Raw genomic sequence first — 23006 nt, forward strand, 5'->3', positions numbered from 1 at the left:
CACACACACACACACGCAAAAGCAAGGACTCCGAGGAAACTTCCCGCGGGCACGGGAAGCACCCGGAGACCCACGGCCGCCGCGACTCCTCCGCACCGCTGCAGGGGGCTTGTGCGGTTGAAGCGAGTGTGCCCCAGCAGGTGTGCGCGGCGCACCGGCTGACCGCTTGGCCTCGAGAGGGGACACCTCTGATCACAGAGCAAATCCCCGGCGGACAGGGGTGTCCAAATTGGGGCGGGAAGGAGACTGAGGTGTGCGATGGACCTTGGGAGGCATCCACAGAAGAGGACGGATACAGACAGGGGTGGACAGAAGGACGGACGGCGCCTAGGATGGAAGGACCGACGGGTCCTGCAAGTGGAATGACAAGTTGGCGACAAGTGCGCCCAGTCCCCCGGGGTGCGTCGACCGCCGCCCACCTGCCTGGCTGCTGGGTTGTCTTCCCCCGGGGCTCCCACGGCACCTCCCCGCTGTCTCACCTCCAGTGCCCCGGGGGGGGGGGGGGGTGGGGGGGTCCGGGCCGTGCCCGGATGCCTCTTCCCTCCTCCACCTCCCGGGCACGGCGGTCGGACTCTGCGCTCCCATCGGCGCCCAAGACCGGCGTGCCCCTGGGGTCCGCTCTCCGTCGCCGGGGAGAGACGCAGCCAGCCAGGTCGTGGCGCTCCCGCCCCGGCGTGGGGCAGGGAAGCCGCCCGAGAGGTCGCAGGCCCGAGGGGGGCTGCTCGGCCAGGTGACGGGACTCAGGGCTGCGCGTGGCTCACCTGACCCACGCGCCCAGCACCGCCACCGCGGGCACCTCACGAGGGAGGACAGGATGGCTCGTCAGCCCGGCCAGCTAGGAGCGCCACCGGAGGGGGCGGTGGGGGTCCGAGCACACTCGGGGGGCAGGGGCGCCTGCGCACACTGGTGGTCCCGGCGGGGGACAGAGGCCGCCCCGGCCACTCGCGTCTCGGGCTGTGGAAGCGAAGGTGCCAGGCGAGCGTGTGCGCGGGTGGGGGCGAAGGGGAGAGGCGAGGCCGAGGGCCTCCGGTGGGCCAGCCAGGCCAAAAGGCTCGGACGGGCCGAGGTGGCAGGGCGAGGCTGGGGCTGCCCGTCGGGGCGTGGCAGGTGGCCTTGTGTGCACCCCTCCATCGTGGCGGCGGGGCCCGCGACAAGCTAGCCAGCTCGGCCTGGCGTGCTGGCGTGGGCTAAAAGGGGGTGGTGCGGGTGCACTGGGGCCGGGGCGGTGGGTGGCTCGGCTCGGCCGGCCGGGAGGGGAGGCCCCGGAGGGCCAGAGGAAGAAGAAAGGCTTCCCTGACCGGGAATCGAACCCGGGCCGCGGCGGTGAGAGCGCCGAATCCTAACCACTAGACCACCAGGGAGCGACAGGCTGCGCGCCTGGCCTGCACCCCCTGGACCCAGCGCCTCCATTCCCCCCACGCGGCTCCGCTTGGGCCCCGAGGCCCCTGCCTCTGCACGTCCAGCCGCCCGCGGGCCCCACGCAGTCCACCCGGACCGCTGGCAGCACCCGCAAAACGCTGCGCGCCGGCCGCCCTCGCACCCGCACGCCGCCTCGGGCCACGTGCCCAGCGCCCAGCGCCCAGCGCCCAGCGGGCCGGCACGCCGTCCCCCACTGCCAGCGCCCGGCGGGCCTGGCCAGGAGGGCCCCGGAGCGGCGCAAAAGGTCGGCCGGCTGCGTTGGCCGGGAATCGAACCCGGGTCAACTGCTTGGAAGGCAGCTATGCTCACCACTATACCACCAACGCTGCACGGCCCGGGCCGGCCCGACGCGGCCGGCCCAGGGTGCGCTCCGGCGCCTTCTCGCCTTGGCGCTCTCTCGCCGCTGCCGCTGCCGCCGCCGCCCGGCGCATCCCTGCCCCGACGTCCCGCCCGGCCGCAGCTCTGCCCGGCCACCACGGGCTCCGGCCACCACGGGCTCCGGCCGCCCGGCGCCCCAGCCTCGCCCCTCCGACTCAGCTGCGCCGGCCGGTCGCCGGGCACGCCCGCCCGTCCGCCCGCCCTGCGCCCCGCGCCCGGCGCCCGGCGCCCACCGCCGCCCGCCTCTGGAGGGCGCTCTGGCCGCCTGGCCGCTCTCGGGCCCTCGGAGGCCGGCTGGGGAGCCCCGCCACGTCCCCGGCCCGGCGTCTTCCGCGTCCTCCGCGGCCCGCAGCTAGCGGCCCGGCCCGGCCCGGCCCGGCCTGGCCGGGCGCGGGAAGGAGCAGAGGGGGCGGGTGCCAGGCCACACCACCTCCCGCATCCAGACGGGACCGGACCCATCTGCCTCCCACCCGAGCGACACCCACGGCGGCTGTGCGGCTGGGCGGCACGTCGCCGAGGAGCTCGCCGTGGCTGCCGCGGGGACCGACCACACGAGGCCCCGGCTGCGCGGTGGCGACCCAGCGTCCGGCCTCGAGCCACGCAAAGGGCTGGGGCCGGTGGACGGTGGGCAGGCCGGGCACGCGCCGCCGGCCGGACGACGGACGGCCGAGAAGAAGCGCCCCTGCCCCTCGGGAGCAAGAGGTGGGACCCAGAGCTGCGCAGGCCACCAAAAAGGGCGTCTTGCCTCCCCGTCGGGGAATCGAACCCCGGTCTCCCGCGTGACAGGCGGGGATACTCACCACTATACTAACGAGGACGGCGGCGGCCGGCCACCCGGGCGCCCGACCCCTCTCCGGCTGCCTCCCCACGCCTGCCCCTGCCTGCCCTCGACGCCCTGCCCTGCACGGGCGCCCGGCACGGGCCACGCCCCACCCGACCCCAGCCCCGCTTCGGCCCCCTCTCCCGCACGGCAGCCCCCGGCCCCGACTCGGAGTCCGCCCGGACCCGGGGCCCACACACGGACCGGACGGCGCTCAGTACTCCCAACGAGCGCTGCCTCTCTCTCGTCTGCCAGGCGGGCATCGCGCCGGGAGAAAAGGCCCCAGACGGCAAGCGGGGCGGCGAGGGCGAGGGCGAGGGCGACGGCGACGGCGAGGGCGAGGCAGGCGGGGTGGGGAGCAGGGCAAGGGGCGCCGACGCTGGACGGGGCCTGCAGGGAGCTGGGGGTGGGGGTGCGACAGCGACGGGAGCCGCGCTGGCGGCGGCGGCGGCGGCGGCGGCGGCGGCGGCGGCGAGGCGGCTGGCCGTGCTCCTCCGGGGCCGCCGCGCGTGTCTCGCCCCTTGCGCACGCACACAGCCGCCAGCCGGGCGCCATGACGGCCAAGGACACCAGCGTTAGCGCCGCGTCCCAGCCAGGCCAGCGGCGACGCGCCCACACCCGCCGTCAGGATGGCCGAGCGGTCTAAGGCGCTGCGTTCAGGTCGCAGTCTCCCCTGGAGGCGTGGGTTCGAATCCCACTCCTGACACGCCCACCTTTTGGCCCGCCCCACACAGCAGCCACGCCACCGGGGCCTGGACCACACCCTCTCGCGGCCGCGGCCCGCCCCGCACCCGAGCACACGCTGCCCGGGACCGAGCTCCAGCCCCTCCACCCTCGCCGCCTCGGGCTCTGAGCGCGCGCGCGCGCGCGGGCGCGCGCGGGCGCACACACACGCACTCCCCCGCGCCTCGAGCGCCTTTCCCACACCCGCAGGCTTCGCTGACTTCGCACCTGCGTCTTTCTGGAGGCTCTTTGGTCCTCCTTCTCGTCTATTCCCGCCCCTGCCCTCCTCACCCCGGCACTCGCGAACCAGCCCAGGCTGCAAAGCTCCCCGCGCTTCCCGCTCCCACTTGTGGCCGCTGGACAGCGCCTGGCCCTTCCAGCCAGCCGTCCGCTTCCGCCGCCACCGGGAACACGCACCCACCCCACCGTCACCCCGTGCTTTTCCCCCGGCCCTAGTCCATTCTCTCCACACCCTCCCGAGGCGGCCCACACGATTCTCCACCTAGGGGCCTTCCCCTGGCCACACCTACCTGCCTGCCTGTCTGCCTCCCGGGAGCCATACAGCGCAGCCGGCTGCTGGCCAGCCGGCGGCGCGGACCCCTCCCTTCTGTGGGCCTGGCTCACGAGTCCAAGCCGGGAAGGTGGCTGCAGGGAGCAGTGAGCGGAAGCCCTAGACCCCCAGGCCATCCAGCCGGGCACCACAGCGCATCTCCTGGCTCGGGGAGGCCGCCGCCGCCGGCCGGCCACTCCGCCCCAGCGTTCCGCCCGGATCCAAGACCGCCCTCCTGCCTCCCAACCTGCCAAGGCACCGAGCCGGACCCCTAGGGAGAGGCTCCGGCCAGCGCGCTCAGGCCTTTGCTCTCTTGGCCCGAGACGCACTCAGAGGCGCAGGCGGCGCTACCTGGCCTCTAACTCCGACAGACGCCGGCGCGAGCGCAAACACACACACACACACACACACACACACACACACACACAGACACAAAGACACACAGCCCACCCGGCCCCGCCCCCTGCCCCCGGCCCCGGCCCCTGGCCCCATGGCTCCACACACGAGAGGTCCGTTCCCCACCCCTTCCGCCGGGACACACACTGCACGCGCGAGAAAACCATCCGCCAAACGGACTCTGGCTCGGGGCTGGGAGTAGCTGAAGGCAAGGTCCCTCGCCTGCCGGCACCGGCCACAAATGGCTCCGGCTGTTTGGGGATCGGGCGCTGGCCAGGCTGGGTCCAGCTCCTGGCTGCCTCTGGGGACACGGGCAGGCTGTGGCGGCGGCCCCGGACGAGGGACAAAGCACGGGATGAGCCCAGTCCGCCTCCGTGCCTTCCTCTGCCCGGACGTCCGAGCCGGGCCGCGCCGCGCCGCGCCCTAGGGGCTGGCTCTCCGCGTGCCTGGAGCCTGTCTTGCAGACCGCCCGCCTCCTGCTCCCACGGAGCAGACGCTCACGCTCACACTCACGCTCACGCTCACTACTGGCGGGGACCGGCAACGGAGGCGGCCGGCGCCGCTGGGGAAGCCCTCTGTGGCCCACGTCCGTGGGTGCATGGGTGGTTCAGTGGTAGAATTCTCGCCTGCCACGCGGGAGGCCCGGGTTCGATTCCCGGCCCATGCAACGCGCCATCCCCTTTTGGCCCCGCAGCGCCAACTGCGCGCTCCGCTTCGAAGCCTCTCTCCCACCTTCAGAGCACCTGGCCAAAGCCACCTCTGCTCCTCTCTGGGGGTCCGTCCCCGCCCCTGCCGCACATTCCCTTCCTCCTCCGTGGCTCGCTCGCCCTGGGGACAAAACTCCGCCCGCCCCGGAGCCAAGGGCCCGTCCGCGCCCGCCCACACACCTGCCTTGCCCTTCTTCTCTTTAACGACGCTCGCCTCGCTCCAGTCTCCCGATTCACTGCAAGGAACGCATCCACGCACCAACTCGCGCTGCCACCCACACGCTCCTCCCTTTCCCTCGGCACCACCTCGCACCGCCGCCCCTCCCACCAGCCACCCCCTCCCGACACACACACACACACACACACACACACACACACACGCAAAAGCAAGGACTCCGAGGAAACTTCCCGCGGGCACGGGAAGCACCCGGAGACCCACGGCCGCCGCGACTCCTCCGCACCGCTGCAGGGGGCTTGTGCGGTTGAAGCGAGTGTGCCCCAGCAGGTGTGCGCGGCGCACCGGCTGACCGCTTGGCCTCGAGAGGGGACACCTCTGATCACAGAGCAAATCCCCGGCGGACAGGGGTGTCCAAATTGGGGCGGGAAGGAGACTGAGGTGTGCGATGGACCTTGGGAGGCATCCACAGAAGAGGACGGATACAGACAGGGGTGGACAGAAGGACGGACGGCGCCTAGGATGGAAGGACCGACGGGTCCTGCAAGTGGAATGACAAGTTGGCGACAAGTGCGCCCAGTCCCCCGGGGTGCGTCGACCGCCGCCCACCTGCCTGGCTGCTGGGTTGTCTTCCCCCGGGGCTCCCACGGCACCTCCCCGCTGTCTCACCTCCAGTGCCCCGGGGGGGGGGGGGGTGGGGGGGTCCGGGCCGTGCCCGGATGCCTCTTCCCTCCTCCACCTCCCGGGCACGGCGGTCGGACTCTGCGCTCCCATCGGCGCCCAAGACCGGCGTGCCCCTGGGGTCCGCTCTCCGTCGCCGGGGAGAGACGCAGCCAGCCAGGTCGTGGCGCTCCCGCCCCGGCGTGGGGCAGGGAAGCCGCCCGAGAGGTCGCAGGCCCGAGGGGGGCTGCTCGGCCAGGTGACGGGACTCAGGGCTGCGCGTGGCTCACCTGACCCACGCGCCCAGCACCGCCACCGCGGGCACCTCACGAGGGAGGACAGGATGGCTCGTCAGCCCGGCCAGCTAGGAGCGCCACCGGAGGGGGCGGTGGGGGTCCGAGCACACTCGGGGGGCAGGGGCGCCTGCGCACACTGGTGGTCCCGGCGGGGGACAGAGGCCGCCCCGGCCACTCGCGTCTCGGGCTGTGGAAGCGAAGGTGCCAGGCGAGCGTGTGCGCGGGTGGGGGCGAAGGGGAGAGGCGAGGCCGAGGGCCTCCGGTGGGCCAGCCAGGCCAAAAGGCTCGGACGGGCCGAGGTGGCAGGGCGAGGCTGGGGCTGCCCGTCGGGGCGTGGCAGGTGGCCTTGTGTGCACCCCTCCATCGTGGCGGCGGGGCCCGCGACAAGCTAGCCAGCTCGGCCTGGCGTGCTGGCGTGGGCTAAAAGGGGGTGGTGCGGGTGCACTGGGGCCGGGGCGGTGGGTGGCTCGGCTCGGCCGGCCGGGAGGGGAGGCCCCGGAGGGCCAGAGGAAGAAGAAAGGCTTCCCTGACCGGGAATCGAACCCGGGCCGCGGCGGTGAGAGCGCCGAATCCTAACCACTAGACCACCAGGGAGCGACAGGCTGCGCGCCTGGCCTGCACCCCCTGGACCCAGCGCCTCCATTCCCCCCACGCGGCTCCGCTTGGGCCCCGAGGCCCCTGCCTCTGCACGTCCAGCCGCCCGCGGGCCCCACGCAGTCCACCCGGACCGCTGGCAGCACCCGCAAAACGCTGCGCGCCGGCCGCCCTCGCACCCGCACGCCGCCTCGGGCCACGTGCCCAGCGCCCAGCGCCCAGCGCCCAGCGGGCCGGCACGCCGTCCCCCACTGCCAGCGCCCGGCGGGCCTGGCCAGGAGGGCCCCGGAGCGGCGCAAAAGGTCGGCCGGCTGCGTTGGCCGGGAATCGAACCCGGGTCAACTGCTTGGAAGGCAGCTATGCTCACCACTATACCACCAACGCTGCACGGCCCGGGCCGGCCCGACGCGGCCGGCCCAGGGTGCGCTCCGGCGCCTTCTCGCCTTGGCGCTCTCTCGCCGCTGCCGCTGCCGCCGCCGCCCGGCGCATCCCTGCCCCGACGTCCCGCCCGGCCGCAGCTCTGCCCGGCCACCACGGGCTCCGGCCACCACGGGCTCCGGCCGCCCGGCGCCCCAGCCTCGCCCCTCCGACTCAGCTGCGCCGGCCGGTCGCCGGGCACGCCCGCCCGTCCGCCCGCCCTGCGCCCCGCGCCCGGCGCCCGGCGCCCACCGCCGCCCGCCTCTGGAGGGCGCTCTGGCCGCCTGGCCGCTCTCGGGCCCTCGGAGGCCGGCTGGGGAGCCCCGCCACGTCCCCGGCCCGGCGTCTTCCGCGTCCTCCGCGGCCCGCAGCTAGCGGCCCGGCCCGGCCCGGCCCGGCCTGGCCGGGCGCGGGAAGGAGCAGAGGGGGCGGGTGCCAGGCCACACCACCTCCCGCATCCAGACGGGACCGGACCCATCTGCCTCCCACCCGAGCGACACCCACGGCGGCTGTGCGGCTGGGCGGCACGTCGCCGAGGAGCTCGCCGTGGCTGCCGCGGGGACCGACCACACGAGGCCCCGGCTGCGCGGTGGCGACCCAGCGTCCGGCCTCGAGCCACGCAAAGGGCTGGGGCCGGTGGACGGTGGGCAGGCCGGGCACGCGCCGCCGGCCGGACGACGGACGGCCGAGAAGAAGCGCCCCTGCCCCTCGGGAGCAAGAGGTGGGACCCAGAGCTGCGCAGGCCACCAAAAAGGGCGTCTTGCCTCCCCGTCGGGGAATCGAACCCCGGTCTCCCGCGTGACAGGCGGGGATACTCACCACTATACTAACGAGGACGGCGGCGGCCGGCCACCCGGGCGCCCGACCCCTCTCCGGCTGCCTCCCCACGCCTGCCCCTGCCTGCCCTCGACGCCCTGCCCTGCACGGGCGCCCGGCACGGGCCACGCCCCACCCGACCCCAGCCCCGCTTCGGCCCCCTCTCCCGCACGGCAGCCCCCGGCCCCGACTCGGAGTCCGCCCGGACCCGGGGCCCACACACGGACCGGACGGCGCTCAGTACTCCCAACGAGCGCTGCCTCTCTCTCGTCTGCCAGGCGGGCATCGCGCCGGGAGAAAAGGCCCCAGACGGCAAGCGGGGCGGCGAGGGCGAGGGCGAGGGCGACGGCGACGGCGAGGGCGAGGCAGGCGGGGTGGGGAGCAGGGCAAGGGGCGCCGACGCTGGACGGGGCCTGCAGGGAGCTGGGGGTGGGGGTGCGACAGCGACGGGAGCCGCGCTGGCGGCGGCGGCGGCGGCGGCGGCGGCGGCGGCGGCGAGGCGGCTGGCCGTGCTCCTCCGGGGCCGCCGCGCGTGTCTCGCCCCTTGCGCACGCACACAGCCGCCAGCCGGGCGCCATGACGGCCAAGGACACCAGCGTTAGCGCCGCGTCCCAGCCAGGCCAGCGGCGACGCGCCCACACCCGCCGTCAGGATGGCCGAGCGGTCTAAGGCGCTGCGTTCAGGTCGCAGTCTCCCCTGGAGGCGTGGGTTCGAATCCCACTCCTGACACGCCCACCTTTTGGCCCGCCCCACACAGCAGCCACGCCACCGGGGCCTGGACCACACCCTCTCGCGGCCGCGGCCCGCCCCGCACCCGAGCACACGCTGCCCGGGACCGAGCTCCAGCCCCTCCACCCTCGCCGCCTCGGGCTCTGAGCGCGCGCGCGCGCGCGGGCGCGCGCGGGCGCACACACACGCACTCCCCCGCGCCTCGAGCGCCTTTCCCACACCCGCAGGCTTCGCTGACTTCGCACCTGCGTCTTTCTGGAGGCTCTTTGGTCCTCCTTCTCGTCTATTCCCGCCCCTGCCCTCCTCACCCCGGCACTCGCGAACCAGCCCAGGCTGCAAAGCTCCCCGCGCTTCCCGCTCCCACTTGTGGCCGCTGGACAGCGCCTGGCCCTTCCAGCCAGCCGTCCGCTTCCGCCGCCACCGGGAACACGCACCCACCCCACCGTCACCCCGTGCTTTTCCCCCGGCCCTAGTCCATTCTCTCCACACCCTCCCGAGGCGGCCCACACGATTCTCCACCTAGGGGCCTTCCCCTGGCCACACCTACCTGCCTGCCTGTCTGCCTCCCGGGAGCCATACAGCGCAGCCGGCTGCTGGCCAGCCGGCGGCGCGGACCCCTCCCTTCTGTGGGCCTGGCTCACGAGTCCAAGCCGGGAAGGTGGCTGCAGGGAGCAGTGAGCGGAAGCCCTAGACCCCCAGGCCATCCAGCCGGGCACCACAGCGCATCTCCTGGCTCGGGGAGGCCGCCGCCGCCGGCCGGCCACTCCGCCCCAGCGTTCCGCCCGGATCCAAGACCGCCCTCCTGCCTCCCAACCTGCCAAGGCACCGAGCCGGACCCCTAGGGAGAGGCTCCGGCCAGCGCGCTCAGGCCTTTGCTCTCTTGGCCCGAGACGCACTCAGAGGCGCAGGCGGCGCTACCTGGCCTCTAACTCCGACAGACGCCGGCGCGAGCGCAAACACACACACACACACACACACACACACACACACACACAGACACAAAGACACACAGCCCACCCGGCCCCGCCCCCTGCCCCCGGCCCCGGCCCCTGGCCCCATGGCTCCACACACGAGAGGTCCGTTCCCCACCCCTTCCGCCGGGACACACACTGCACGCGCGAGAAAACCATCCGCCAAACGGACTCTGGCTCGGGGCTGGGAGTAGCTGAAGGCAAGGTCCCTCGCCTGCCGGCACCGGCCACAAATGGCTCCGGCTGTTTGGGGATCGGGCGCTGGCCAGGCTGGGTCCAGCTCCTGGCTGCCTCTGGGGACACGGGCAGGCTGTGGCGGCGGCCCCGGACGAGGGACAAAGCACGGGATGAGCCCAGTCCGCCTCCGTGCCTTCCTCTGCCCGGACGTCCGAGCCGGGCCGCGCCGCGCCGCGCCCTAGGGGCTGGCTCTCCGCGTGCCTGGAGCCTGTCTTGCAGACCGCCCGCCTCCTGCTCCCACGGAGCAGACGCTCACGCTCACACTCACGCTCACGCTCACTACTGGCGGGGACCGGCAACGGAGGCGGCCGGCGCCGCTGGGGAAGCCCTCTGTGGCCCACGTCCGTGGGTGCATGGGTGGTTCAGTGGTAGAATTCTCGCCTGCCACGCGGGAGGCCCGGGTTCGATTCCCGGCCCATGCAACGCGCCATCCCCTTTTGGCCCCGCAGCGCCAACTGCGCGCTCCGCTTCGAAGCCTCTCTCCCACCTTCAGAGCACCTGGCCAAAGCCACCTCTGCTCCTCTCTGGGGGTCCGTCCCCGCCCCTGCCGCACATTCCCTTCCTCCTCCGTGGCTCGCTCGCCCTGGGGACAAAACTCCGCCCGCCCCGGAGCCAAGGGCCCGTCCGCGCCCGCCCACACACCTGCCTTGCCCTTCTTCTCTTTAACGACGCTCGCCTCGCTCCAGTCTCCCGATTCACTGCAAGGAACGCATCCACGCACCAACTCGCGCTGCCACCCACACGCTCCTCCCTTTCCCTCGGCACCACCTCGCACCGCCGCCCCTCCCACCAGCCACCCCCTCCCGACACACACACACACACACACACACACACACACACACGCAAAAGCAAGGACTCCGAGGAAACTTCCCGCGGGCACGGGAAGCACCCGGAGACCCACGGCCGCCGCGACTCCTCCGCACCGCTGCAGGGGGCTTGTGCGGTTGAAGCGAGTGTGCCCCAGCAGGTGTGCGCGGCGCACCGGCTGACCGCTTGGCCTCGAGAGGGGACACCTCTGATCACAGAGCAAATCCCCGGCGGACAGGGGTGTCCAAATTGGGGCGGGAAGGAGACTGAGGTGTGCGATGGACCTTGGGAGGCATCCACAGAAGAGGACGGATACAGACAGGGGTGGACAGAAGGACGGACGGCGCCTAGGATGGAAGGACCGACGGGTCCTGCAAGTGGAATGACAAGTTGGCGACAAGTGCGCCCAGTCCCCCGGGGTGCGTCGACCGCCGCCCACCTGCCTGGCTGCTGGGTTGTCTTCCCCCGGGGCTCCCACGGCACCTCCCCGCTGTCTCACCTCCAGTGCCCCGGGGGGGGGGGGGGTGGGGGGGTCCGGGCCGTGCCCGGATGCCTCTTCCCTCCTCCACCTCCCGGGCACGGCGGTCGGACTCTGCGCTCCCATCGGCGCCCAAGACCGGCGTGCCCCTGGGGTCCGCTCTCCGTCGCCGGGGAGAGACGCAGCCAGCCAGGTCGTGGCGCTCCCGCCCCGGCGTGGGGCAGGGAAGCCGCCCGAGAGGTCGCAGGCCCGAGGGGGGCTGCTCGGCCAGGTGACGGGACTCAGGGCTGCGCGTGGCTCACCTGACCCACGCGCCCAGCACCGCCACCGCGGGCACCTCACGAGGGAGGACAGGATGGCTCGTCAGCCCGGCCAGCTAGGAGCGCCACCGGAGGGGGCGGTGGGGGTCCGAGCACACTCGGGGGGCAGGGGCGCCTGCGCACACTGGTGGTCCCGGCGGGGGACAGAGGCCGCCCCGGCCACTCGCGTCTCGGGCTGTGGAAGCGAAGGTGCCAGGCGAGCGTGTGCGCGGGTGGGGGCGAAGGGGAGAGGCGAGGCCGAGGGCCTCCGGTGGGCCAGCCAGGCCAAAAGGCTCGGACGGGCCGAGGTGGCAGGGCGAGGCTGGGGCTGCCCGTCGGGGCGTGGCAGGTGGCCTTGTGTGCACCCCTCCATCGTGGCGGCGGGGCCCGCGACAAGCTAGCCAGCTCGGCCTGGCGTGCTGGCGTGGGCTAAAAGGGGGTGGTGCGGGTGCACTGGGGCCGGGGCGGTGGGTGGCTCGGCTCGGCCGGCCGGGAGGGGAGGCCCCGGAGGGCCAGAGGAAGAAGAAAGGCTTCCCTGACCGGGAATCGAACCCGGGCCGCGGCGGTGAGAGCGCCGAATCCTAACCACTAGACCACCAGGGAGCGACAGGCTGCGCGCCTGGCCTGCACCCCCTGGACCCAGCGCCTCCATTCCCCCCACGCGGCTCCGCTTGGGCCCCGAGGCCCCTGCCTCTGCACGTCCAGCCGCCCGCGGGCCCCACGCAGTCCACCCGGACCGCTGGCAGCACCCGCAAAACGCTGCGCGCCGGCCGCCCTCGCACCCGCACGCCGCCTCGGGCCACGTGCCCAGCGCCCAGCGCCCAGCGCCCAGCGGGCCGGCACGCCGTCCCCCACTGCCAGCGCCCGGCGGGCCTGGCCAGGAGGGCCCCGGAGCGGCGCAAAAGGTCGGCCGGCTGCGTTGGCCGGGAATCGAACCCGGGTCAACTGCTTGGAAGGCAGCTATGCTCACCACTATACCACCAACGCTGCACGGCCCGGGCCGGCCCGACGCGGCCGGCCCAGGGTGCGCTCCGGCGCCTTCTCGCCTTGGCGCTCTCTCGCCGCTGCCGCTGCCGCCGCCGCCCGGCGCATCCCTGCCCCGACGTCCCGCCCGGCCGCAGCTCTGCCCGGCCACCACGGGCTCCGGCCACCACGGGCTCCGGCCGCCCGGCGCCCCAGCCTCGCCCCTCCGACTCAGCTGCGCCGGCCGGTCGCCGGGCACGCCCGCCCGTCCGCCCGCCCTGCGCCCCGCGCCCGGCGCCCGGCGCCCACCGCCGCCCGCCTCTGGAGGGCGCTCTGGCCGCCTGGCCGCTCTCGGGCCCTCGGAGGCCGGCTGGGGAGCCCCGCCACGTCCCCGGCCCGGCGTCTTCCGCGTCCTCCGCGGCCCGCAGCTAGCGGCCCGGCCCGGCCCGGCCCGGCCTGGCCGGGCGCGGGAAGGAGCAGAGGGGGCGGGTGCCAGGCCACACCACCTCCCGCATCCAGACGGGACCGGACCCATCTGCCTCCCACCCGAGCGACACCCACGGCGGCTGTGCGGCTGGGCGGCACGTCGCCGAGGAGCTCGCCGTGGCTGCCGCGGGGACCGACCACACGAGGCCCCGGCTGCGCGGTGGCGACCCAGCGTCCGGCCTCGAGCCACGCAAAGGGCTGGGGCCGGTGGACGGTGGGCAGGCCGGGCACGCGCCGCCGGCCGGACGACGGACGGCCGAGAAGAAGCGCCCCTGCCCCTCGGGAGCAAGAGGTGGGACCCAGAGCTGCGCAGGCCACCAAAAAGGGCGTCTTGCCTCCCCGTCGGGGAATCGAACCCCGGTCTCCCGCGTGACAGGCGGGGATACTCACCACTATACTAACGAGGACGGCGGCGGCCGGCCACCCGGGCGCCCGACCCCTCTCCGGCTGCCTCCCCACGCCTGCCCCTGCCTGCCCTCGACGCCCTGCCCTGCACGGGCGCCCGGCACGGGCCACGCCCCACCCGACCCCAGCCCCGCTTCGGCCCCCTCTCCCGCACGGCAGCCCCCGGCCCCGACTCGGAGTCCGCCCGGACCCGGGGCCCACACACGGACCGGACGGCGCTCAGTACTCCCAACGAGCGCTGCCTCTCTCTCGTCTGCCAGGCGGGCATCGCGCCGGGAGAAAAGGCCCCAGACGGCAAGCGGGGCGGCGAGGGCGAGGGCGAGGGCGACGGCGACGGCGAGGGCGAGGCAGGCGGGGTGGGGAGCAGGGCAAGGGGCGCCGACGCTGGACGGGGCCTGCAGGGAGCTGGGGGTGGGGGTGCGACAGCGACGGGAGCCGCGCTGGCGGCGGCGGCGGCGGCGGCGGCGGCGGCGGCGGCGAGGCGGCTGGCCGTGCTCCTCCGGGGCCGCCGCGCGTGTCTCGCCCCTTGCGCACGCACACAGCCGCCAGCCGGGCGCCATGACGGCCAAGGACACCAGCGTTAGCGCCGCGTCCCAGCCAGGCCAGCGGCGACGCGCCCACACCCGCCGTCAGGATGGCCGAGCGGTCTAAGGCGCTGCGTTCAGGTCGCAGTCTCCCCTGGAGGCGTGGGTTCGAATCCCACTCCTGACACGCCCACCTTTTGGCCCGCCCCACACAGCAGCCACGCCACCGGGGCCTGGACCACACCCTCTCGCGGCCGCGGCCCGCCCCGCACCCGAGCACACGCTGCCCGGGACCGAGCTCCAGCCCCTCCACCCTCGCCGCCTCGGGCTCTGAGCGCGCGCGCGCGCGCGGGCGCGCGCGGGCGCACACACACGCACTCCCCCGCGCCTCGAGCGCCTTTCCCACACCCGCAGGCTTCGCTGACTTCGCACCTGCGTCTTTCTGGAGGCTCTTTGGTCCTCCTTCTCGTCTATTCCCGCCCCTGCCCTCCTCACCCCGGCACTCGCGAACCAGCCCAGGCTGCAAAGCTCCCCGCGCTTCCCGCTCCCACTTGTGGCCGCTGGACAGCGCCTGGCCCTTCCAGCCAGCCGTCCGCTTCCGCCGCCACCGGGAACACGCACCCACCCCACCGTCACCCCGTGCTTTTCCCCCGGCCCTAGTCCATTCTCTCCACACCCTCCCGAGGCGGCCCACACGATTCTCCACCTAGGGGCCTTCCCCTGGCCACACCTACCTGCCTGCCTGTCTGCCTCCCGGGAGCCATACAGCGCAGCCGGCTGCTGGCCAGCCGGCGGCGCGGACCCCTCCCTTCTGTGGGCCTGGCTCACGAGTCCAAGCCGGGAAGGTGGCTGCAGGGAGCAGTGAGCGGAAGCCCTAGACCCCCAGGCCATCCAGCCGGGCACCACAGCGCATCTCCTGGCTCGGGGAGGCCGCCGCCGCCGGCCGGCCACTCCGCCCCAGCGTTCCGCCCGGATCCAAGACCGCCCTCCTGCCTCCCAACCTGCCAAGGCACCGAGCCGGACCCCTAGGGAGAGGCTCCGGCCAGCGCGCTCAGGCCTTTGCTCTCTTGGCCCGAGACGCACTCAGAGGCGCAGGCGGCGCTACCTGGCCTCTAACTCCGACAGACGCCGGCGCGAGCGCAAACACACACACACACACACACACACACACACACACACACAGACACAAAGACACACAGCCCACCCGGCCCCGCCCCCTGCCCCCGGCCCCGGCCCCTGGCCCCATGGCTCCACACACGAGAGGTCCGTTCCCCACCCCTTCCGCCGGGACACACACTGCACGCGCGAGAAAACCATCCGCCAAACGGACTCTGGCTCGGGGCTGGGAGTAGCTGAAGGCAAGGTCCCTCGCCTGCCGGCACCGGCCACAAATGGCTCCGGCTGTTTGGGGATCGGGCGCTGGCCAGGCTGGGTCCAGCTCCTGGCTGCCTCTGGGGACACGGGCAGGCTGTGGCGGCGGCCCCGGACGAGGGACAAAGCACGGGATGAGCCCAGTCCGCCTCCGTGCCTTCCTCTGCCCGGACGTCCGAGCCGGGCCGCGCCGCGCCGCGCCCTAGGGGCTGGCTCTCCGCGTGCCTGGAGCCTGTCTTGCAGACCGCCCGCCTCCTGCTCCCACGGAGCAGACGCTCACGCTCACACTCACGCTCACGCTCACTACTGGCGGGGACCGGCAACGGAGGCGGCCGGCGCCGCTGGGGAAGCCCTCTGTGGCCCACGTCCGTGGGTGCATGGGTGGTTCAGTGGTAGAATTCTCGCCTGCCACGCGGGAGGCCCGGGTTCGATTCCCGGCCCATGCAACGCGCCATCCCCTTTTGGCCCCGCAGCGCCAACTGCGCGCTCCGCTTCGAAGCCTCTCTCCCACCTTCAGAGCACCTGGCCAAAGCCACCTCTGCTCCTCTCTGGGGGTCCGTCCCCGCCCCTGCCGCACATTCCCTTCCTCCTCCGTGGCTCGCTCGCCCTGGGGACAAAACTCCGCCCGCCCCGGAGCCAAGGGCCCGTCCGCGCCCGCCCACACACCTGCCTTGCCCTTCTTCTCTTTAACGACGCTCGCCTCGCTCCAGTCTCCCGATTCACTGCAAGGAACGCATCCACGCACCAACTCGCGCTGCCACCCACACGCTCCTCCCTTTCCCTCGGCACCACCTCGCACCGCCGCCCCTCCCACCAGCCACCCCCTCCCGACACACACACACACACACACACACACACACACACACGCAAAAGCAAGGACTCCGAGGAAACTTCCCGCGGGCACGGGAAGCACCCGGAGACCCACGGCCGCCGCGACTCCTCCGCACCGCTGCAGGGGGCTTGTGCGGTTGAAGCGAGTGTGCCCCAGCAGGTGTGCGCGGCGCACCGGCTGACCGCTTGGCCTCGAGAGGGGACACCTCTGATCACAGAGCAAATCCCCGGCGGACAGGGGTGTCCAAATTGGGGCGGGAAGGAGACTGAGGTGTGCGATGGACCTTGGGAGGCATCCACAGAAGAGGACGGATACAGACAGGGGTGGACAGAAGGACGGACGGCGCCTAGGATGGAAGGACCGACGGGTCCTGCAAGTGGAATGACAAGTTGGCGACAAGTGCGCCCAGTCCCCCGGGGTGCGTCGACCGCCGCCCACCTGCCTGGCTGCTGGGTTGTCTTCCCCCGGGGCTCCCACGGCACCTCCCCGCTGTCTCACCTCCAGTGCCCCGGGGGGGGGGGGGTGGGGGGGTCCGGGCCGTGCCCGGATGCCTCTTCCCTCCTCCACCTCCCGGGCACGGCGGTCGGACTCTGCGCTCCCATCGGCGCCCAAGACCGGCGTGCCCCTGGGGTCCGCTCTCCGTCGCCGGGGAGAGACGCAGCCAGCCAGGTCGTGGCGCTCCCGCCCCGGCGTGGGGCAGGGAAGCCGCCCGAGAGGTCGCAGGCCCGAGGGGGGCTGCTCGGCCAGGTGACGGGACTCAGGGCTGCGCGTGGCTCACCTGACCCACGCGCCCAGCACCGCCACCGCGGGCACCTCACGAGGGAGGACAGGATGGCTCGTCAGCCCGGCCAGCTAGGAGCGCCACCGGAGGGGGCGGTGGGGGTCCGAGCACACTCGGGGGGCAGGGGCGCCTGCGCACACTGGTGGTCCCGGCGGGGGACAGAGGCCGCCCCGGCCACTCGCGTCTCGGGCTGTGGAAGCGAAGGTGCCAGGCGAGCGTGTGCGCGGGTGGGGGCGAAGGGGAGAGGCGAGGCCGAGGGCCTCCGGTGGGCCAGCCAGGCCAAAAGGCTCGGACGGGCCGAGGTGGCAGGGCGAGGCTGGGGCTGCCCGTCGGGGCGTGGCAGGTGGCCTTGTGTGCACCCCTCCATCGTGGCGGCGGGGCCCGCGACAAGCTAGCCAGCTCGGCCTGGCGTGCTGGCGTGGGCTAAAAGGGGGTGGTGCGGGTGCACTGGGGCCGGGGCGGTGGGTGGCTCGGCTCGGCCGGCCGGGAGGGGAGGCCCCGGAGGGCCAGAGGAAGAAGAAAGGCTTCCCTGACCGGGAATCGAACCCGGGCCGCGGCGGTGAGAGCGCCGAATCCTAACCACTAGACCACCAGGGAGCGACAGGCTGCGCGCCTGGCCTGCACCCCCTGGACCCAGCGCCTCCATTCCCCCCACGCGGCTCCGCTTGGGCCCCGAGGCCCCTGCCTCTGCACGTCCAGCCGCCCGCGGGCCCCACGCAGTCCACCCGGACCGCTGGCAGCACCCGCAAAACGCTGCGCGCCGGCCGCCCTCGCACCCGCACGCCGCCTCGGGCCACGTGCCCAGCGCCCAGCGCCCAGCGCCCAGCGGGCCGGCACGCCGTCCCCCACTGCCAGCGCCCGGCGGGCCTGGCCAGGAGGGCCCCGGAGCGGCGCAAAAGGTCGGCCGGCTGCGTTGGCCGGGAATCGAACCCGGGTCAACTGCTTGGAAGGCAGCTATGCTCACCACTATACCACCAACGCTGCACGGCCCGGGCCGGCCCGACGCGGCCGGCCCAGGGTGCGCTCCGGCGCCTTCTCGCCTTGGCGCTCTCTCGCCGCTGCCGCTGCCGCCGCCGCCCGGCGCATCCCTGCCCCGACGTCCCGCCCGGCCGCAGCTCTGCCCGGCCACCACGGGCTCCGGCCACCACGGGCTCCGGCCGCCCGGCGCCCCAGCCTCGCCCCTCCGACTCAGCTGCGCCGGCCGGTCGCCGGGCACGCCCGCCCGTCCGCCCGCCCTGCGCCCCGCGCCCGGCGCCCGGCGCCCACCGCCGCCCGCCTCTGGAGGGCGCTCTGGCCGCCTGGCCGCTCTCGGGCCCTCGGAGGCCGGCTGGGGAGCCCCGCCACGTCCCCGGCCCGGCGTCTTCCGCGTCCTCCGCGGCCCGCAGCTAGCGGCCCGGCCCGGCCCGGCCCGGCCTGGCCGGGCGCGGGAAGGAGCAGAGGGGGCGGGTGCCAGGCCACACCACCTCCCGCATCCAGACGGGACCGGACCCATCTGCCTCCCACCCGAGCGACACCCACGGCGGCTGTGCGGCTGGGCGGCACGTCGCCGAGGAGCTCGCCGTGGCTGCCGCGGGGACCGACCACACGAGGCCCCGGCTGCGCGGTGGCGACCCAGCGTCCGGCCTCGAGCCACGCAAAGGGCTGGGGCCGGTGGACGGTGGGCAGGCCGGGCACGCGCCGCCGGCCGGACGACGGACGGCCGAGAAGAAGCGCCCCTGCCCCTCGGGAGCAAGAGGTGGGACCCAGAGCTGCGCAGGCCACCAAAAAGGGCGTCTTGCCTCCCCGTCGGGGAATCGAACCCCGGTCTCCCGCGTGACAGGCGGGGATACTCACCACTATACTAACGAGGACGGCGGCGGCCGGCCACCCGGGCGCCCGACCCCTCTCCGGCTGCCTCCCCACGCCTGCCCCTGCCTGCCCTCGACGCCCTGCCCTGCACGGGCGCCCGGCACGGGCCACGCCCCACCCGACCCCAGCCCCGCTTCGGCCCCCTCTCCCGCACGGCAGCCCCCGGCCCCGACTCGGAGTCCGCCCGGACCCGGGGCCCACACACGGACCGGACGGCGCTCAGTACTCCCAACGAGCGCTGCCTCTCTCTCGTCTGCCAGGCGGGCATCGCGCCGGGAGAAAAGGCCCCAGACGGCAAGCGGGGCGGCGAGGGCGAGGGCGAGGGCGACGGCGACGGCGAGGGCGAGGCAGGCGGGGTGGGGAGCAGGGCAAGGGGCGCCGACGCTGGACGGGGCCTGCAGGGAGCTGGGGGTGGGGGTGCGACAGCGACGGGAGCCGCGCTGGCGGCGGCGGCGGCGGCGGCGGCGGCGGCGGCGAGGCGGCTGGCCGTGCTCCTCCGGGGCCGCCGCGCGTGTCTCGCCCCTTGCGCACGCACACAGCCGCCAGCCGGGCGCCATGACGGCCAAGGACACCAGCGTTAGCGCCGCGTCCCAGCCAGGCCAGCGGCGACGCGCCCACACCCGCCGTCAGGATGGCCGAGCGGTCTAAGGCGCTGCGTTCAGGTCGCAGTCTCCCCTGGAGGCGTGGGTTCGAATCCCACTCCTGACACGCCCACCTTTTGGCCCGCCCCACACAGCAGCCACGCCACCGGGGCCTGGACCACACCCTCTCGCGGCCGCGGCCCGCCCCGCACCCGAGCACACGCTGCCCGGGACCGAGCTCCAGCCCCTCCACCCTCGCCGCCTCGGGCTCTGAGCGCGCGCGCGCGCGCGGGCGCGCGCGGGCGCACACACACGCACTCCCCCGCGCCTCGAGCGCCTTTCCCACACCCGCAGGCTTCGCTGACTTCGCACCTGCGTCTTTCTGGAGGCTCTTTGGTCCTCCTTCTCGTCTATTCCCGCCCCTGCCCTCCTCACCCCGGCACTCGCGAACCAGCCCAGGCTGCAAAGCTCCCCGCGCTTCCCGCTCCCACTTGTGGCCGCTGGACAGCGCCTGGCCCTTCCAGCCAGCCGTCCGCTTCCGCCGCCACCGGGAACACGCACCCACCCCACCGTCACCCCGTGCTTTTCCCCCGGCCCTAGTCCATTCTCTCCACACCCTCCCGAGGCGGCCCACACGATTCTCCACCTAGGGGCCTTCCCCTGGCCACACCTACCTGCCTGCCTGTCTGCCTCCCGGGAGCCATACAGCGCAGCCGGCTGCTGGCCAGCCGGCGGCGCGGACCCCTCCCTTCTGTGGGCCTGGCTCACGAGTCCAAGCCGGGAAGGTGGCTGCAGGGAGCAGTGAGCGGAAGCCCTAGACCCCCAGGCCATCCAGCCGGGCACCACAGCGCATCTCCTGGCTCGGGGAGGCCGCCGCCGCCGGCCGGCCACTCCGCCCCAGCGTTCCGCCCGGATCCAAGACCGCCCTCCTGCCTCCCAACCTGCCAAGGCACCGAGCCGGACCCCTAGGGAGAGGCTCCGGCCAGCGCGCTCAGGCCTTTGCTCTCTTGGCCCGAGACGCACTCAGAGGCGCAGGCGGCGCTACCTGGCCTCTAACTCCGACAGACGCCGGCGCGAGCGCAAACACACACACACACACACACACACACACACACACACAGACACAAAGACACACAGCCCACCCGGCCCCGCCCCCTGCCCCCGGCCCCGGCCCCTGGCCCCATGGCTCCACACACGAGAGGTCCGTTCCCCACCCCTTCCGCCGGGACACACACTGCACGCGCGAGAAAACCATCCGCCAAACGGACTCTGGCTCGGGGCTGGGAGTAGCTGAAGGCAAGGTCCCTCGCCTGCCGGCACCGGCCACAAATGGCTCCGGCTGTTTGGGGATCGGGCGCTGGCCAGGCTGGGTCCAGCTCCTGGCTGCCTCTGGGGACACGGGCAGGCTGTGGCGGCGGCCCCGGACGAGGGACAAAGCACGGGATGAGCCCAGTCCGCCTCCGTGCCTTCCTCTGCCCGGACGTCCGAGCCGGGCCGCGCCGCGCCGCGCCCTAGGGGCTGGCTCTCCGCGTGCCTGGAGCCTGTCTTGCAGACCGCCCGCCTCCTGCTCCCACGGAGCAGACGCTCACGCTCACACTCACGCTCACGCTCACTACTGGCGGGGACCGGCAACGGAGGCGGCCGGCGCCGCTGGGGAAGCCCTCTGTGGCCCACGTCCGTGGGTGCATGGGTGGTTCAGTGGTAGAATTCTCGCCTGCCACGCGGGAGGCCCGGGTTCGATTCCCGGCCCATGCAACGCGCCATCCCCTTTTGGCCCCCGCAGCGCCAACTGCGCGCTCCGCTTCGAAGCCTCTCTCCCACCTTCAGAGCACCTGGCCAAAGCCACCTCTGCTCCTCTCTGGGGGTCCGTCCCCGCCCCTGCCGCACATTCCCTTCCTCCTCCGTGGCTCGCTCGCCCTGGGGACAAAACTCCGCCCGCCCCGGAGCCAAGGGCCCGTCCGCGCCCGCCCACACACCTGCCTTGCCCTTCTTCTCTTTAACGACGCTCGCCTCGCTCCAGTCTCCCGATTCACTGCAAGGAACGCATCCACGCACCAACTCGCGCTGCCACCCACACGCTCCTCCCTTTCCCTCGGCACCACCTCGCACCGCCGCCCCTCCCACCAGCCACCCCCTCCCGACACACACACACACACACACACACACACACACACACGCAAAAGCAAGGACTCCGAGGAAACTTCCCGCGGGCACGGGAAGCACCCGGAGACCCACGGCCGCCGCGACTCCTCCGCACCGCTGCAGGGGGCTTGTGCGGTTGAAGCGAGTGTGCCCCAGCAGGTGTGCGCGGCGCACCGGCTGACCGCTTGGCCTCGAGAGGGGACACCTCTGATCACAGAGCAAATCCCCGGCGGACAGGGGTGTCCAAATTGGGGCGGGAAGGAGACTGAGGTGTGCGATGGACCTTGGGAGGCATCCACAGAAGAGGACGGATACAGACAGGGGTGGACAGAAGGACGGACGGCGCCTAGGATGGAAGGACCGACGGGTCCTGCAAGTGGAATGACAAGTTGGCGACAAGTGCGCCCAGTCCCCCGGGGTGCGTCGACCGCCGCCCACCTGCCTGGCTGCTGGGTTGTCTTCCCCCGGGGCTCCCACGGCACCTCCCCGCTGTCTCACCTCCAGTGCCCCGGGGGGGGGGGGGGGTGGGGGGTCCGGGCCGTGCCCGGATGCCTCTTCCCTCCTCCACCTCCCGGGCACGGCGGTCGGACTCTGCGCTCCCATCGGCGCCCAAGACCGGCGTGCCCCTGGGGTCCGCTCTCCGTCGCCGGGGAGAGACGCAGCCAGCCAGGTCGTGGCGCTCCCGCCCCGGCGTGGGGCAGGGAAGCCGCCCGAGAGGTCGCAGGCCCGAGGGGGGCTGCTCGGCCAGGTGACGGGACTCAGGGCTGCGCGTGGCTCACCTGACCCACGCGCCCAGCACCGCCACCGCGGGCACCTCACGAGGGAGGACAGGATGGCTCGTCAGCCCGGCCAGCTAGGAGCGCCACCGGAGGGGGCGGTGGGGGTCCGAGCACACTCGGGGGGCAGGGGCGCCTGCGCACACTGGTGGTCCCGGCGGGGGACAGAGGCCGCCCCGGCCACTCGCGTCTCGGGCTGTGGAAGCGAAGGTGCCAGGCGAGCGTGTGCGCGGGTGGGGGCGAAGGGGAGAGGCGAGGCCGAGGGCCTCCGGTGGGCCAGCCAGGCCAAAAGGCTCGGACGGGCCGAGGTGGCAGGGCGAGGCTGGGGCTGCCCGTCGGGGCGTGGCAGGTGGCCTTGTGTGCACCCCTCCATCGTGGCGGCGGGGCCCGCGACAAGCTAGCCAGCTCGGCCTGGCGTGCTGGCGTGGGCTAAAAGGGGGTGGTGCGGGTGCACTGGGGCCGGGGCGGTGGGTGGCTCGGCTCGGCCGGCCGGGAGGGCAGGCCCCGGAGGGCCAGAGGAAGAAGAAAGGCTTCCCTGACCGGGAATCGAACCCGGGCCGCGGCGGTGAGAGCGCCGAATCCTAACCACTAGACCACCAGGGAGCGACAGGCTGCGCGCCTGGCCTGCACCCCCTGGACCCAGCGCCTCCATTCCCCCCACGCGGCTCCGCTTGGGCCCCGAGGCCCCTGCCTCTGCACGTCCAGCCGCCCGCGGGCCCCACGCAGTCCACCCGGACCGCTGGCAGCACCCGCAAAACGCTGCGCGCCGGCCGCCCTCGCACCCGCACGCCGCCTCGGGCCACGTGCCCAGCGCCCAGCGCCCAG

General features: G+C 74.0%; 21 non-coding genes across 21 annotated transcripts; 8 read left to right on the plus strand and 13 right to left on the minus strand.

Annotated features, from left to right (window-relative positions):
* Nucleotides 1–1289: 1289 nt before the first annotated feature.
* Nucleotides 1290–1361, minus strand: TRNAE-CUC. Its single transcript has one exon. It is a non-coding gene; the product is annotated as a tRNA-Glu (tRNA).
* Nucleotides 1362–1673: 312 nt separating this feature from the next.
* On the minus strand, nt 1674–1745 carry TRNAG-UCC. Its single transcript has one exon. It is a non-coding gene; the product is annotated as a tRNA-Gly (tRNA).
* Nucleotides 1746–2542: 797 nt separating this feature from the next.
* Nucleotides 2543–2614, minus strand: TRNAD-GUC. The gene has a single exon. It is a non-coding gene; the product is annotated as a tRNA-Asp (tRNA).
* Nucleotides 2615–3240: 626 nt separating this feature from the next.
* TRNAL-CAG lies at nt 3241–3323 on the plus strand. The gene has a single exon. It is a non-coding gene; the product is annotated as a tRNA-Leu (tRNA).
* Nucleotides 3324–4882: 1559 nt separating this feature from the next.
* Nucleotides 4883–4953, plus strand: TRNAG-GCC. Its single transcript has one exon. It is a non-coding gene; the product is annotated as a tRNA-Gly (tRNA).
* Nucleotides 4954–6646: 1693 nt separating this feature from the next.
* Nucleotides 6647–6718, minus strand: TRNAE-CUC. The gene has a single exon. It is a non-coding gene; the product is annotated as a tRNA-Glu (tRNA).
* Nucleotides 6719–7030: 312 nt separating this feature from the next.
* On the minus strand, nt 7031–7102 carry TRNAG-UCC. The gene has a single exon. It is a non-coding gene; the product is annotated as a tRNA-Gly (tRNA).
* A 797-nt stretch (nt 7103–7899) lies between these two features.
* Nucleotides 7900–7971, minus strand: TRNAD-GUC. The gene has a single exon. It is a non-coding gene; the product is annotated as a tRNA-Asp (tRNA).
* A 626-nt stretch (nt 7972–8597) lies between these two features.
* Nucleotides 8598–8680, plus strand: TRNAL-CAG. Its single transcript has one exon. It is a non-coding gene; the product is annotated as a tRNA-Leu (tRNA).
* A 1559-nt stretch (nt 8681–10239) lies between these two features.
* TRNAG-GCC lies at nt 10240–10310 on the plus strand. The gene has a single exon. It is a non-coding gene; the product is annotated as a tRNA-Gly (tRNA).
* Nucleotides 10311–12003: 1693 nt separating this feature from the next.
* Nucleotides 12004–12075, minus strand: TRNAE-CUC. Its single transcript has one exon. It is a non-coding gene; the product is annotated as a tRNA-Glu (tRNA).
* A 312-nt stretch (nt 12076–12387) lies between these two features.
* TRNAG-UCC lies at nt 12388–12459 on the minus strand. The gene has a single exon. It is a non-coding gene; the product is annotated as a tRNA-Gly (tRNA).
* Nucleotides 12460–13256: 797 nt separating this feature from the next.
* Nucleotides 13257–13328, minus strand: TRNAD-GUC. Its single transcript has one exon. It is a non-coding gene; the product is annotated as a tRNA-Asp (tRNA).
* Nucleotides 13329–13954: 626 nt separating this feature from the next.
* On the plus strand, nt 13955–14037 carry TRNAL-CAG. The gene has a single exon. It is a non-coding gene; the product is annotated as a tRNA-Leu (tRNA).
* A 1559-nt stretch (nt 14038–15596) lies between these two features.
* On the plus strand, nt 15597–15667 carry TRNAG-GCC. Its single transcript has one exon. It is a non-coding gene; the product is annotated as a tRNA-Gly (tRNA).
* Nucleotides 15668–17359: 1692 nt separating this feature from the next.
* Nucleotides 17360–17431, minus strand: TRNAE-CUC. The gene has a single exon. It is a non-coding gene; the product is annotated as a tRNA-Glu (tRNA).
* Nucleotides 17432–17743: 312 nt separating this feature from the next.
* TRNAG-UCC lies at nt 17744–17815 on the minus strand. The gene has a single exon. It is a non-coding gene; the product is annotated as a tRNA-Gly (tRNA).
* Nucleotides 17816–18612: 797 nt separating this feature from the next.
* Nucleotides 18613–18684, minus strand: TRNAD-GUC. The gene has a single exon. It is a non-coding gene; the product is annotated as a tRNA-Asp (tRNA).
* Nucleotides 18685–19307: 623 nt separating this feature from the next.
* TRNAL-CAG lies at nt 19308–19390 on the plus strand. Its single transcript has one exon. It is a non-coding gene; the product is annotated as a tRNA-Leu (tRNA).
* Nucleotides 19391–20947: 1557 nt separating this feature from the next.
* Nucleotides 20948–21018, plus strand: TRNAG-GCC. The gene has a single exon. It is a non-coding gene; the product is annotated as a tRNA-Gly (tRNA).
* A 1694-nt stretch (nt 21019–22712) lies between these two features.
* Nucleotides 22713–22784, minus strand: TRNAE-CUC. Its single transcript has one exon. It is a non-coding gene; the product is annotated as a tRNA-Glu (tRNA).
* Nucleotides 22785–23006: the final 222 nt, after the last annotated feature.

This window comes from Prionailurus bengalensis, chromosome E4 (genome assembly GCF_016509475.1).
Source record: "Prionailurus bengalensis isolate Pbe53 chromosome E4, Fcat_Pben_1.1_paternal_pri, whole genome shotgun sequence".
Lineage (NCBI taxonomy): Eukaryota > Metazoa > Chordata > Mammalia > Carnivora > Felidae > Prionailurus > Prionailurus bengalensis.